Here is a 15080-nt window from a genome sequence, read left to right as displayed (position 1 = left end):
GTATCCATAAATTCAGAGATTCTTACCCTACATTTTTATAAAATTCAGTCTGCGTATCAGTGTGGTTACTGAACAGAGTTAAAATTCTGTGTGCAGTCTTTAAGATAATTTTTGAAAAGGGTAGCCTTCTGAGGATAGTTATTTAAAATTCAGAAGGCTGCCCAGAATATCACAGTAAGTTCAGCATTAGTGCAATTTTTCAACCTGACCCCAGAGGCCTACGAACTAAAATGCCAGCAGATTAAAATGCCTTTTAAGAGCCATTCTGCACTAAGTGTATGTATGACAGAGTTATACTTTGAGTTATAAGCAGACTGTACCACTTTGGAGGCGGCAGCTGCCACAGGCAGGCAAGGACAATTTTGCTGTAGCATGTGTCAAACAGTTGCAGGATCAGGCTAATTGAGAGGTCTCCATCACTGTAACAGCAGCTTCAAGGTTAGTTCAGGGAGTGGGGGTCAGAGTCAGGCCTGCACCCTGCTGAAAGCAGTCAAGAGGAAGGCATATTTTGGCCAGAACAACATCTGTTTTTTTCACAGCTTATAGGAAGCTATTGGCACTGGTACCACATTGTCACCAAATGTGTCATGATCTTTCTCCCTGAATGTTTCAGCCTAACATCTGTTCAAAGTACCTTTGTCAAATGGACTGAAATATTTAACAGACAATTTATTGCTGAAAAATACAATCTTTTGATATTGAAGCAATCTGCAAAATTATTTGCAAAGCTGGATCTTAATTTGGAGCTTTTTCTAAGAAACAGGCTGGAGAAAAAAAAACTTCATCTCTGAAAGAAAGGCACCTCAAGAAATCTCAAACTTGTGGTAAATTCTTTGTCTGACCCAGATTTGAGGCTGGCTACTGCTTCACTACCCATTAGCAACTGCTTGGTATGAATCCCTCTTTTTCTGGACTGCATGAGTTGTATTCATCCACTGAGAGCTATCATCCCTGCAGACCAAACTGAAGGGAAGGAAGAGATAAAGGCAGAGGCAGCAGAGGCATTGCAGCAGGATGCAAGGAGCAGGATGCTCTTTAGATCATGAATTACCGTTGTAGTTAGTAGACATGCTTCAGACACACACCAAAGAAGCTCCAGGCTGCCTTTAGATCTACTTACTTAACTATTCCTTTTTAAGTATCAGTGATAAATAACTTAAACTTTTTAGAACACTCTCAGATCTCCTTAATCATTATATGCCATACCAAGAGAAAAAATTCATTTATATTTAGGTGAGAGTATGCACAATATATATTAAATTATAAATTAGAAATCAATGAGCAGATGTGTATAATGAATAATCGTACAGTACCTCTTTAAAATTTTTACAAGGGATCTTTCAATATCTGCTCCTACCCTACTGTTTCTAAATATATTCATGGAGTTGCAAGCTACACATAATTTTCCAAGCATGAAGAATTTTAGGGAACTCAGTGATTTCACTAAACAAAGTAAGTGACTTATATATCATCTCAACTTCCAAACTAAGCTAAGCTAAAAATCCTGGTATGCTTTGTTAAGTTTCAATTTTCTAAATAATCTTCACTTCTTTGTTGGTCAAGCCTAATAGCTCCTACTGAATAATGAAACTCATATTTGGCTACTGCCTATTTATCAGATTCAGATACAGGGGGTTTTCTTAAGTTGGATACATCAAGTTCATTATATATGTGCTTGTGCAATAATTAAATCAGACTCCTTGAAATTCTGCTAAAACCATCACTTAGAGAAAGAAATGGCTAAAATATTTAGATTTGTTCTTTCTTCTAATTTGAATCCTCCAGAGGTATTAAATGCAGCTTGCTGAAACCCTAACTGGAAGTAATGTCCAGAGAAGGCACTGGGACCTCATGACCTCCCCCCTGGGATTCAGTCTTACCACACACCTGGGGTCACAGCATTTGAAGGCAATTATTTCACCATTGATGGGAAATTATTAGCTCTCTGATAGGTACCTTTCCCCCAAGAGCACTGTAATTTACATATGCAACTCATGAACCACAAAACTGATATTGTAGGACTATGCTGAGAAGTAGAGTCTCTTCTAGGCAGCATTTCAATGTATCCATGCCCAAAATAATATTCACTGTTTTGAAGTTGTGCTATCTTGCATCAGAGAAAGAAAAATAAAACATTGCAAAAGCTCACCAATAAAAGATGAAAAAATATTAGAAAAGATGACATGTAGATGTTGCAAAAGATGCAGTGATGTTAAATATCAAGAAATAAAAAATTTTTATGTCACTCTAAATTGTGTTTTCCCCCACAACTAAATTAAATATTATTTTTCTTATGTAATTAGCTCACTGTCATTCAGCTACATATTAAAACTGTCTAAAATATCCTGTCTAAACATAATTACCAGCTAGCTAAAAGGTGTATATTTTAAAGCTTAAAGGAGTTTGATTTCTGAGACTCTGCCCTAAATTTGTCATTATTTTTGTTTTCCTGACACAAAGAATACTGATAATCACCAAATTAAGATTTTTGTGTCTGTTTGCCTTCTTGGCAAAAATTAATGCATCTTCTAAAAGAATTGCTAGTGCCCTCAATTTTTTGTACCTCTGAACAAACAGATTTTTCAACACTAAATAATTTTCTGAAAACAAACACACTGTAAATAGATAATAGTTTTACTATAACAATTTCTGGATAAAAGGACCTCAGCATTTGATAAGAAATGTAACTATAAGTAATGCAGAAAAGTATGTAAAAGAGTAGCAACCATTATTTAAAATATTTTTCCACATTCAAATCTTCCTCTGCTTTCAGAATATTATTATATATTCCACCGTTAATGGCTGGTTGCAAACAAATATTAAACCCCTGCTACACTATTTGTTTAAATATTATGCTGTGCTGTAGTAGCACCGTTTAAATCAACCGAGTTCATTCATTCCTAGCAAGCAAAGTGAATAAACAGCATCTATGTGTTTGGAGTCACACTGACCTAAATAATACTAAGATTACATCTATGGAAATGAGTTAAATTATAGTAGGGCATGAATTCATGCCCTGAAACTACTTTTTTTCCTAGAACATAAAATGTCAGGGCAGGCCTTGACACTCTTTTGATCTGGGCTACTTGACCAGCTGTCTCCCAAGGGCCTCCCGGGCACAGCTAGGGCACTAGCACGGCTCTGGGGCTTTTCCCAAGAGGCAGGCTAGATGCAGCCTGTGCTTGGGAGGCTAAGGGAGCTTAACCATATGGATGTGGCATTGCCTAGCTGGCCTCCAGGCTAGAGGGAGGCCTTGCATCATTCCATTTATTCATAAAAATTACAGGCAAGGAGCAGAAATGCAGCTGTAATAGGAAAAAACCCCAACCAAACAAACATGTAAACAACCAACATTCCCAATTAGTCTCCCAACAGTAAACATTCCCAATTAATCTCTCATAATTACTGGAATAAAAGAGACAAACCCTGACAAATCTGTTCTCTTGTGTCCCTGGGGGATAAACAGACGCGAGTGGCCAGCTTCTGCCGACCAGCGCGCTGGGGATCTGCGCGGCCTCTCCGTGCCGTGCCTCCCACACTGGCCCAGTGCACTGGTGCTGCTGCACAGCCGGCTCTGCAGGCAGCTGTCTGGCCCATAAGCACCACTTACTGACACGTGTCAGCTCACATAAACAACACCCATGCAGCTTAAGGTGCTCAAACACCACACTAAGTAGAGCAGATTTCTTTCTCCCAGCTGCGCACTAAGCTTTTAGCCACATTTTGAACGTACTTCCCGAGCCTATATATTGTTCAGCTGTAGGGCATTTTCCTCTTCAAAGTTTTTGAAAAGACACACTTAATTTCCCACTCACTGCTGTCTTTAGTTATGGCAAGGAGATGCTTGCTTTCCTCATGCTTGCTTTCCTCTTTCTTTCTCTTCACACCTGAAGTCTTCCTTAATGTATCAGCTGCATTACCAGGAATAAAATAATCAACCACCACTAAGCAAGTACCTCAAAGAAATCACCCGGTTACCTTCCTAATTCTTCTACTTTGTCCATTAGCCTAAAACCATGATACAATGTTGTGTCTGCTCAAAAATGGGGCAGGGATTATTCTCCCCATCCAGAAAAATATTTGGAGCTTTTCAAATGCTTTTTTCTGAAGTTTAAAAAGTAAGTTTAAAATCCTCCAAATCTCAGAAGAAAGGAATTTTTATTAGGGGCAGATCAAGAACCTTGTGTCAATATTTCAGGGACTTCTTTCAGATTTTTTTTTTTCCTATTTTCACAAGAAAATCACCTTATAGATTAAGAAAAATGAAAAATACACCTTTTAATTAATACATTATCACAGTGCACAGAAAAAGTAGGAAAATATGTAATTTTTACAGACAGCTTAATTTTAAATTAACTTATATGTCAGGCAAACCTAAATTTCAAAGAAATTTGAGTCAGCTTCAAGTTTTACTTGAGACTTGACTGAAATATCATCAAAGACAAGACTTTTGTGATAAGAAGTTTTGATCCATTCTGAATTGACATTTGAAAATTGATTTTTAAAATTGAATACAGATTCTTTCAAAGTGGTGAATGACAGAGGCATTTTTCAGATATATTTGCTTTGTGTAAAAGAGAAATTGTTTGAAAGTTTAGAAAATATTTTTATCCCTTTCTCATCTTTCTCTTATTTTTCTAGTTGAAATACTTTCCTGCTTCCACAAAAAAAGAGTAGTGGAAAATAAAAGAAAATTACACCCTATCATGGAAACTACTTATATACTTTCTGTTTCTGAAACAAAGAAAAAGTTTCTAGTTTGTTTTGTTACAAAAGGAGAAATGACAAATCTTAATGACAGATAAATCTTTGCAATCCATTTTTGTTAAAGAAAATAATTTCTGTTCAAGGATAATGCTCACAAGTAAAGCTTCTGTCATGAAATTCATCCTTTGTTGTTCCTTGCTCTTAAGTTGTGGAAGGTGGAGGTGTACAAAAACCTCTCTGAGGCATCTGCACCATAAATAGTCCCTTTGTTTGCCAGGAAGGGAGCAAGGGCAGTTACAGCATTGTAGGTCCAAAATATAAGGGAGGAAAGAGCTCTTGCTTCGTGCTCACCTAAATCTACTTCACTGGCATGCAGGGAGCAGTCCTGAAGGAGCTGCTGGGAAAGCAACCAGAGAAATGAAATATGTTTTCAGGCACATCAGAACGAAGGCCTGAGTTCCATTTTCTGCAGTTGCAGTTTGACTTTTTGAAGCCCATACCTTTTTTTTTGCCATACCTGAAAGAAGCGAATTTCATTCTTAGTTTAGAAAGCACTGAATACAACATGCTGAAAGAGCAGCTAGCAATGACATCAGTAACCAGAATTTTTTCATATGCAAACTGAGAATTTCTGATGCCAGGACAAATTTTTCACTACTTCTCCTCAAACCTTTTCTACCTCTGAGTGAAACTCCGTGGTTGGTAAAAAGCTTATCAGTCATATTTTCTTTTTCAGAATTATTTGCCAAAAAGATCATAATAGATTATTTTATGCAGATTCTGCATCATCACTCAGGAATGTAATTTTCCACCAGAAGACAAATAAAGACATGTTGTTTGACTATACTAATAGATTCTACATTGGCAGACTTTTTTCCTGCTGCAAATCTGGTTTACTTTAGATTTGAGATTAATCCTTTTACAAGAGGCAGGAATGTGAAATTATAAAGAGGAAGGATTTGCTGCCACTTCTGACATTATTTATACTTACATGGCACTTACAAAGGTAAGGGCATGCAGCAGCAAATTATCTAAAATATTTTTCCTCAGATCTTCCTTCTGACATCATGAACAAAGTTAGCTCCACTCAATCCATTCAACAGTCTTTTCAGCATCAAAATTTTATATGAAAAAATGGTATATCTATTTACTGTATTAAATAAAATGCTGTATAAAATACTCCTCTGCTCCACTGTCATCTTCAGTTTACCTAAAAGTTCCACATTACATTCAGAGAAAATATTTTTTCAATTCTCCAGTATAAGACTGTAGTTGATTTTTCAAGTTTAAACAGGAAAACCTTGAATGTGATTGTAGGTGACACTAGCCTGTGGTTGGCAAAATATCTTTCAGATTCATGTTTTTCAGGACAAAATGTAACACTGGTTTCAGACACTGAAGTAAAGATTTATTTTGTTTTCTCTTTTTTCAGGATTTGAATACTTTTTGGGGTTTTTTTCTTTTCTTTGGTTGGTTGCTTGGTTGGTTGGGGGGGGTTTTGCTGAGGGTTTTTTTTTGGTTGTTGTTTTTTGTTTGCTTGCTTTTTTTTGTTTTGCTTTGACAGCACTGCCTCTTATTTATAGCCTTGGGTTTAAAACATTCTGCAGGAGAACCATTGGACCCTACTGTTTTACCTTCAGGAAACAATTTAACCACTCTCAGCTATTTACTGTGCTGTCAAATCTTCCTCTGTAACTTCATGGTCAGATAGGAAGAAGAACCAGTAAATCCCTGCTGGGATGAGGAAGTCAGTCAGTAACAAAGATTATACAGATCTGGATATTAAAAAAGTATATACGTATGCACATGTATACACACAGATAAATGTGTATACAAATGCACACAAAATCTGTTAGGGCCATCTGGATTTCCAGCATGGGAAATGGTTATTTTCTGGCTTTAGTCTTCTTTTGAGGCTCCCATCCTGTCGTTATGTCAGCTTTAGTTACTTCTCCCATGGCCAGAACACGTTAGGTAACTCAACTTTCATAATTTTATTTTTAAACTCAGTTGCACTTCTTTTATGTCTTACTTCTGTCTTAGGGATCTTTTCACAAAATAGTGCACTTTTCCCTCTCTTGAAAAAAAACCAAACCAACAACATAACACATCCTTATATATATATATTTTTACTTCATTTTGCTATGTCTTCACCATTTCCAAATTTGTTTCTAAGTTCATTCAGGGTTTTGCCAAACTCATTTTTGTCTTTGTACCTGGCAAATGTCATGCCTTCTATAAAAGTAAGAGGAAAAATAAAAACAAACCTGTCTGCAAAGAATCCAGGATGCAGTGTAAATCCATTTCCCTTGATGTAAAGTGACTTATCTCTCAAGAGATGCCAGTTTTCTAAGGCTGTCAACACAGCTGCAATGTCAGGTTGGAAAGGGAGGTTTTGATGTAAGTTGAATGTCCATCAGTTAGTGCAGAAAGTTTACACGCTGCCGAGCAAGCTTAAACACTTGTTGTAGAGGACAAATCCCTTATTTGCCATCTCATTTTTCACTTAATTCTACATAGAATTAATTCATTAATATTAATGTTGCATTTGCACACTCTAAAAGAAAACTAGCACATATATATGTATTATAAATCAGTTTATTAAGTCCTTTTACCCATTATTTTTGGTAATTTGCAGACACTTTTTACCATTTTCTGCTGTAATGTAAAATCCTGTCATCCCTTGGTAGACTCTGAATATGTGTCTGCTATAATAGAGTCTAATAGCTTTATTTATGACAGTCCTTTGGAGACTCCAGCAACTGTGTGCAGTCAAGATTGTTCAAGCCATTATAATACAAGATTGTATTACAGTGATTTGAATGGATAAAAGTTCTTTCATTTCCAAAAGGGAAATAAATTGTTAGACACTGTTCTGTAATGTATGAGGACAAATGTGTTCCTTTAGTCCCCCAGACACAGAGCTGTATTTTCTCAAGCAACACTGCTGCAAAAAATAAAATGCATAAGGACTAAGAGGGTTAGTGAACAAAAAGTAAAGGAATTATCTATTTATTTATTTACTTATTTTGTAGCGTGAAACATTGTATATCAACTCAGGTACCTTAAAAATTCTTTGTTTGGGGATATTCAACAGTTTACCCATGGAGACATTCCTTCAATTTCTCTCCTTGAAAAATGCCTGAATCCAAGAGAATTGGCTATTACAATCTACCTTGTGCAGTGTTAGTTCATTTTTATATGTAAAGTTCACTTTGCAGTAGTCCTTCATTATAAACGTCATCCTTCACATCTTATCTACAAAAGTTCATTTTGGCTAGAAATATGAAAGAGTACAGCTGTGCAACCCATTTTAAAACAGTTAATTGCTTCCAGTACTTCTAAAGTATATAAAACATTAAAAGAAAAAGTAGCAATATTTAAAGATTTTCCCCTGAAAGTTAAATTTAAAGCTATGTGGTGCTGACAAAATTTTATAACCGCAGATTTACGCATTTGAATAAACTTGGGAAAACTATTACCTCTCATGGTCATTGATCACAAAAGCATCTCTGTTCAACAAAATGTGATTAGGTCCCCTTGAGGTCAGCACATGCTTAAAGACTAATATTTATTTAAGGGTTTTGCTGATGTGAATCTTTCTGCAATTACCATTTCATCTGATTGTGTTAACAATGCACAGTAATGCTTGTTTGTTCAGGAAAAAAAAACTGTGCTTACAGACTTGTAATACTTGAGAGAGAGAGAGAGAGAGAGGGAGTGGATCTAACAGAGTATTTATGCAACAGGATAGAAGTACATTTAAGTGCTATTGCTGTATTGGGCAAACCAAGAGCATAAATAAGAGCAAAAAACACAGTCCTGGTAGTAAGTGATGTCTGGCCATTTGCCTTAAAAGATTGAAATTTCTCTTCTTGATTTTTTTTTTATTTTCCATGCATTTGCGCTCTGCACCCAAATGGAACTAAGCTAGTTTTTCTTGTATATCCATCTTTTTATTTAGTTTAGCCAGTAGCATATCATTTCAGTCTGCATGCTTTTCTAAGGAAGATCATTTTATCAAGGAAATGTCCTGGTTGCCATAAGAGAAAATTGAACACATACACACACAAATACACACACACACATATGTGAAAGCAAAGCACAGCTGAGACTAGACATAGTCCAGTGATTGATATTTTAAGTTGCACATGATACTCTTTCCTTGTTCTGTTGCACTGCATTTAGATATTGTATGGCTCTCCAGACATGCTATGCATAATTTTACATACCATCTGCTTTACATGCCAGGTTCCATATGTACAATGTATAACCTAAAACCAATATTTTGAATGATTTGAGCTACAGTGGAGGCTTTTGTTCTTAAATTGTTGAATAGAAGAATATAGTCCTAAATAAATTATCCGATGAATGTGTTCTGAGTCTAACAAACAATAAAATTTATTTTGAAAGTGTTCTTAAAGGTGTAGTAATGACAAATTTAGGTGACTTTCAAGAATCCCAGTAATGTTGCTTCTTAGATTCAAATACCAGGAGACCTGTAAATGCTTGCTACCGTTCACTTAACAGCCAATACAAGGGCATAACCGTGTTTCAGAGTCAGGCAAGGGACAGCAAAAATAATCTTGATATATTCATCTGAATAAAGATGAACAGCATTTACTCCTCAAAACAGGATTAGGTTTATATAGCTGCTAAAAGTGAGTAATGGTTATTCAGAATCATGTTCTGGAGTTTCCTGGTACTTCATTATCTGGCTTCATTGAACTCTGCCTTAAATACTCAGATCTTATAAAGTCTGTAGTTACAGGTAAGCCTAAAAAACCTAAATTTCTGTTTTGGAGATGCTGTCCACAGGATCTGTCTGAATGTCCATACATATCTTTGAAGAATAAGTACTACAACATGAAAAAACCCCAAAGAATTCCAAATAATGGCTTTCAGACAAACCCAAATATTTATTCAAATAATATCTTCATTTTTAGAACTGCTGACAGAAAGAAGAGGAGCATTGTTTTGGACCTTATAAAAAGTACCATCATCACACCCCGCCATACCCCTCAGTAAAAAAATCCAAACCTCTTAATATTGAAGTAATTACCATATTTTTCACATTTGACTTGAAATAGAAGTTTTGTGGCATAAAAATAAGTTGTGGCATTACAACGTGTTCGCAAACAGCAGATAGATTGGAGAATAGAGGAAGCAACAAAGTAGCTCAAATAAAATTTTACTCCATGTAAAGTCCCATAAAATATGTACCCTCCACTTCCATATATGGCACATGATAAAAGAATCATTAGAATTCACAGGAAAATTAGAAAGAGACCTGCAATATGACATTTTAAGAATGAAGTGTCTGTCTTGCCTATGGATTTGCAAGGAGAAAAGAGATAATCAGTGAAGCATTTGTCCATTTTGCAGGGTTTTTTTCCCACTGTAATATGAACATCTTAATCTTTTTCACAGTTAAGTATTAGTGACACATTCAGTTCACTTCAATGACAATCCTACCAAATGCCTGCAAAAAAAGCTGCACAAGAGATGCAGCACTTCAAACTTTGCTTTTATATTTCCCTCTTAGCACAAAGCTGTACTTAAAAGGGAAACATCATTATTGGACCATAAATGAGAAAGGTTTTTTCTTCTTGTATTGTGTTAGTGGTGGAGGCTACAGGGGTGTCTTCTGTGAGAAGCTGCCAGAGGCTTCCCCGTGTCCTACAGAGCTGATGCCAGCCGGCTCCAAGATGGACCTGCTGCTGACCAAGGCTGAGCCCCATCAGCAATGGTGGCAGCACCTCTGGGATAGCAGGTTTAAGAAGGGAGAAAAAAGACCCTGAGCAACAGAAATTGCAGCCAGAGAGAGGAGTGAGCAATAGAAACTGCATTCACAGAGAGGACTGAGAACATGTGAAAGCAGCAGTTCTGCAGACACCAAGGTCAGTGAAGAGGGAGTGTAAGATTGACCCCAGTGCAAAACAACTAAATAAACTATTTAGTGCAATACAACAGAGGAGGTGCTCCAGGTGCCAGAGCAGAGATTCCCTTCAGCTCCTGGTGCAGACCATGGGGAGAACAGCTGTGCCCCTGCAGCCCATGGAGGTCCATGGTAGAGCAGAGATCCACCTGCAGCCCTTGGAGGAGCCTGTTCCAGAGCAGGTGGATGCTCAGAGGAGGAATGACCCCTTGGGTAGTTCATGCTGGAGCAGTTTCTGACAGGACCTGTGGCCCTGTGGAGGGAGGACTCCCCACTGGAATAGTGTCCCTCTTTGGGGGACCCACGTGGGAACAGTCTGCACCTAAAGGTGGAAGGGCCCCACGCTGGAGCAGCCCATGAAGAACTGCAGCCCATGGGAGAATTTGTTGGAAAAGTTCATGGCAGACCATCTCCCATGGGATGAACACCACACCAAAGCAGGAGAAGAGTGTGAGGAGTCCTCCTACTAAGAAGGAAGGAGTGGCAGAAACAACATGTGATGAACTGGCCACAATCCTCATTCCTTATCCCCCAGAACCATTGGCAGGGAGGAGGTAGATAATTAGGGTGTCAAGTCAAGCCTGACACGAATGGAGGGGTGAGAGAGGGGGCTGAGAGGGGAAGGGGAAGGGTGGGTGTTTAAGAGTTAGCTTTTATTTCTTAATTTTTCTACTCTGGTAATAAATTAAACAAATTTCCCCAATACGTATTTGTTTTGCATGTGACAGGAGCTGCTGAGTGATTCCCTTGTCCTTATCTCAACCCATGAGCTTTTTGTTACATTTTCTCTTCCCTGTTTGGCTGAGGAGGACATTGATAACACGGTTTTGGTGAATTTGTGGCATCCAGCCAGGGCAACCCAGCACAGCTATCACTGTAATAGTCACATTGTTCATGAGCATGGACATATTTCTGATACTTGATAAGTTTTTTGACCAAATTCAGCATGTAGGGATCCTTGGGGTTTTTTTCAATACTCAGATTTGGAAAAAAAATTAAAAATCACACTTTCATTTTTAAGACAATCCAAGGAGTTAAGAGTGGTTAGTCAGGTTACAGGAATAAATCTAGCTTTTGCCATTTGAATATCAATATTTGTATTTGGTGCTTCATTATATATCTGACTGCTCCCAATCTAAATACTGCACTGAACAGAGGATGTTCTGTGAACTAGATCTTCCATTTGCTAATGGAATTTTTTTTGGTATAAAATCTTCTTTGTAATCCATATGAATATGGGCATTTAAATTATTAATCAGAAGCATTCTTTCTTATTTGTATCTGTGCTGTGAAAGAGTTGGATAAAATGGGATAAAAAATTAATGTACATTTAGATTTTTCTCCTCTCTAGAGGGAGGGAGTTCATGAGTTAAATGCTTATGCAACACCTTTCCTTACAAACTGTACTACAGTTCTCTTGTTACTTCTCTATTGAGCCTTTCTGGGCCGGTTCCACAGGCCACTGAAGTCAATGAGAGCCCATCTAATTGTCTCTAACTGCTTCCAACTTTTTAGTGAGAAAAAAGATATACTGGAAAAAGTATCAGTTACTAAGTAATATGTTATAATGTCTATGGGTAAAAAAATGGGATTCAGACCACTAGATTTCCAGCACATCAAGAAATCATTCCAGTATTCTCCAGTGAAAGAAATGGCAATGAAAATCTAGAAGACAATCCTGACACTGCTAAAACTCTTTGGTTAGAGAGCTAGCTTCTAAGAGGAAGTTTCTTTGATACATCTCTTCTGCTTTGCCATCTCTCCATCTTCTGCCCAGTCCCTTTCATTCGGTATTGACCATCATTGCCTTCCTCTGAAGTCAATTGGGAGTTTTGCCATTGACTTCAATGGCGGAGTTATCATACCCAGGATGAAAAACACAGTGAGATCATTGCCAAAGTACACACAGCAGAAGTAAGAAAAAAGATTTCAATGATTTACCAAAGTCCACTTAAAAATCGCCAGCAACTGTGCGCTTTCATATGTGTTTCCCACAAATCACACCAGGCAGTCTAGAAGAACAAAAAGCCCCTTGCACGGTGTTCCGAGCATTTGGTAGCCGGAGCTGAGCCCCTGCCTGAGCGGAGTTAGCCGTGCGCAAACCCGAGCAGAGCGGAGCCACCCGCTAATTGATAGCAAACATTTTACAAACATTACGCTTCCCTAAGGGCCGAGCGTTTTCGCACCGGAGCCCTCTGCAGCGCAGGAGGACGGAGCACGCAGGACGGGGAGCGGGCAGGGAGCCGCGGGCACCCTCTCGCTGCGGTGCCGGGGCACCGGCCGGGGCTCCGCTCCGCTCCCCCGCTGCGCAGCACCTGGCTGCTCCTCTCCGCAGGTGAGGCGCCCGGCGGAGCTCCGTCCCCGTGTCCGATCGGTGCCACCGCGGCGCCCCCAAACACCGGACGGCGCTGGCAGCCCCTACAGACGTGGCCAAACCCGAGGAGTAGCAGCGGGCAGTGCCCGGGGCGTACGGGGGGCACCGCGCCCTCCGTGCCCCGGTCCCAGCACGGCGCGGAGCAGAGCCGCCAAGGAGGGAGCCCCAAGCGCGGCAGGGCACCCTCCACACCTTACCCGCCCCCGGGGGACCCCGGCGAGGCGCGGAGCCCCGTACTCACCGCGGTGCTGCAGGCAGCAACCCGCAGCGCAGGCGAAGCGCCCCCGCCCCGGCCGGTGCCCGCTGCGGTGCACAGACCCCGTCCCTCGGCGCCCACATCCAAGCCCCGGTCGAGCAGCTAAAAGTCCTTCTGAGGAGCACACAGCGAGCCCCGCTGCCTCCTGCCTCGGATCGCTGTCACCTCCCCTCCCCTCGCCCCCCGCCCTGCGCCCCCCCGGCGGGCGGCAGCACTGTAAGCAGTCCCTCACCCCTCACATCACGCACCGGCAGAGGTGCCGGTCCTCGTCGCTACTTACCGGGCATCCTTCAGAGCGGCGGGCGGGCGGGAGCGAGGGAGGAGGAGGAGAGAGGGAGGGAGGGATTGAAGAAGGGAGGGAGGAAGGAGGGAGGGAGGGGGCTCCGGGCGGGCTGCGCGACGCTGCGCTGTGCTGTTCGGCAGCCTGGGCAGCTCGGCAGAGTCAGTGAGTGAGTGCCTCCGTGCGTGACGGCGTGTGCGTGTGTGCGCGATGCTGGACACAAGCGAAGGGAGACTCAGGCACGGAAGGGCGGCGGGGAGCGGCGGGGGAGATCAGGGGGCGCAGCCGGCTCATGGCGGTGCCACCAGGTGCGGCCCAGCGCGCCCCCGGCCCCGCGGCCCCCAGCGCCCCGCAGCCGCGGCGGGAGCTGCCGGGGAACGGCTTGGGGGAGGCGCGCATCCTCCCCGCCGCCACACGCACCGCCGGGTGAATGGGGGGAGCGGGGGGAGGGATTTAAAAAAAGGGTAATAAAAAAAGCCCAATCACTAGGGAGAAAAAAAGAGGAAAAAACCGCAAAACTCTGTCTCTACTTCCCGGGCGAGGTTTGAGCCCCCCGCCCTGGAGCTGCGGTCCCGCGGCAGCGGTGCGCTCCCGCCGCGCCGGAGCCGTCACCGCCCGCGGCGCAGCACGGCAGAAGCTGCCGCTGCCGGTAGCGCCCAGCTGAGAGCCAGAGCCGCTCCCCGCGCACGCAGGAGCCTCCCTCTTTCCCTCCCTCCCTCCTTCCCTCCCTTTTTTCCATCCTTCCCTCCCTCTCCCTCTCCCAGTCCGCTAAGGCGGGCGACGCAGCCAGGTGCTGCCGGCTAGCCCTGCGGCCGAGGGAAGAGCCGGGCAGGGCCCTCCGCCGGCGCTGGCTCCTCCGCGGGAAGCGGCTGCGCCCCCGCAGGCACTGGGCTGGCGCTGGGACGCTGCCGCCGCCGGGACGCGGCTGGAGGGGCAGAAGCGAAGGGCGCGGAGGGGAAGGCGGCTGCCCCCAAGAGCCTGCCGGCGGAGCCCAGAAGCGGAGGAATGAAGCAGCAGCGGCGAGGGCCCGCCTCTGCCGGGCAGCGGTGCGGTGCCCCAGCGCATCCCTGCAAACGCCGCTCCCTCGCTCGGCTGCTCACCTCCCACCCGAGCGGAGTGACCCGCTGGAGAGGACCGAGGACGGTGCATCATCACTGCTGGATGTTTTGGGGGAGGAGGGGGGAGCAAGCGGAGAAAGGAGGGAGGGCATGATTATAGGAATCGAAGGGAAAGGGGGCAAAAAAAGCAACACGCACACTAAAAAAAGCCCGTTCTCGGGAGAGAAATCAAAAATAGCCACAACAGCATTGAAAGTTGCTCGCTTAGTGATTTGCATTATAACGCTGCCGTTGCTTCCTGGCTCCTCCAACAGCGTGCGCAAAGAACATGCAATACGGGAGAGGGGGAGCTATGTACTTTTTCTGTGATCTCTTTCTTAAAAATCACCCAACCCAAACCAAAACCCAATCAATCACACCCCGCACACCCCACTCCTTTGATGGAGAGGTGGCTGCAGGTGGTGGTT

General features: G+C 42.3%; 1 protein-coding gene across 4 annotated transcripts in view; it reads right to left on the bottom strand.

The window, feature by feature from the left end:
* The window catches only part of HS3ST5 (heparan sulfate-glucosamine 3-sulfotransferase 5), a 191474-nt gene extending 176796 nt beyond the window's left edge, over positions 1–14678 (bottom strand). The window contains exon 1 of one of the 4 annotated variants that reach the window (XM_071438299.1): positions 14656–14678. The gene's annotated coding sequence lies outside the window, so the exon portion shown is untranslated. Of the gene's footprint in view, positions 1–13260; positions 13422–13555; positions 14270–14655 lie in introns of those variants that run through there. The other 3 variants (XM_071438305.1, XM_071438272.1, XM_071438280.1) reach the window with 3 other exon arrangements.
* Between the last annotated feature and the right edge of the window lie 402 nt (positions 14679–15080).

The sequence above is a fragment of the Agelaius tricolor genome, unplaced genomic scaffold (genome assembly GCF_023055355.1).
Source record: "Agelaius tricolor isolate 1412-34295 unplaced genomic scaffold, bAgeTri1.0.p SCAF_1, whole genome shotgun sequence".
Classification (NCBI taxonomy): Eukaryota; Metazoa; Chordata; class Aves; order Passeriformes; family Icteridae; genus Agelaius; species Agelaius tricolor.
This window is presented reverse-complemented; position numbering and strand designations above follow the sequence as displayed.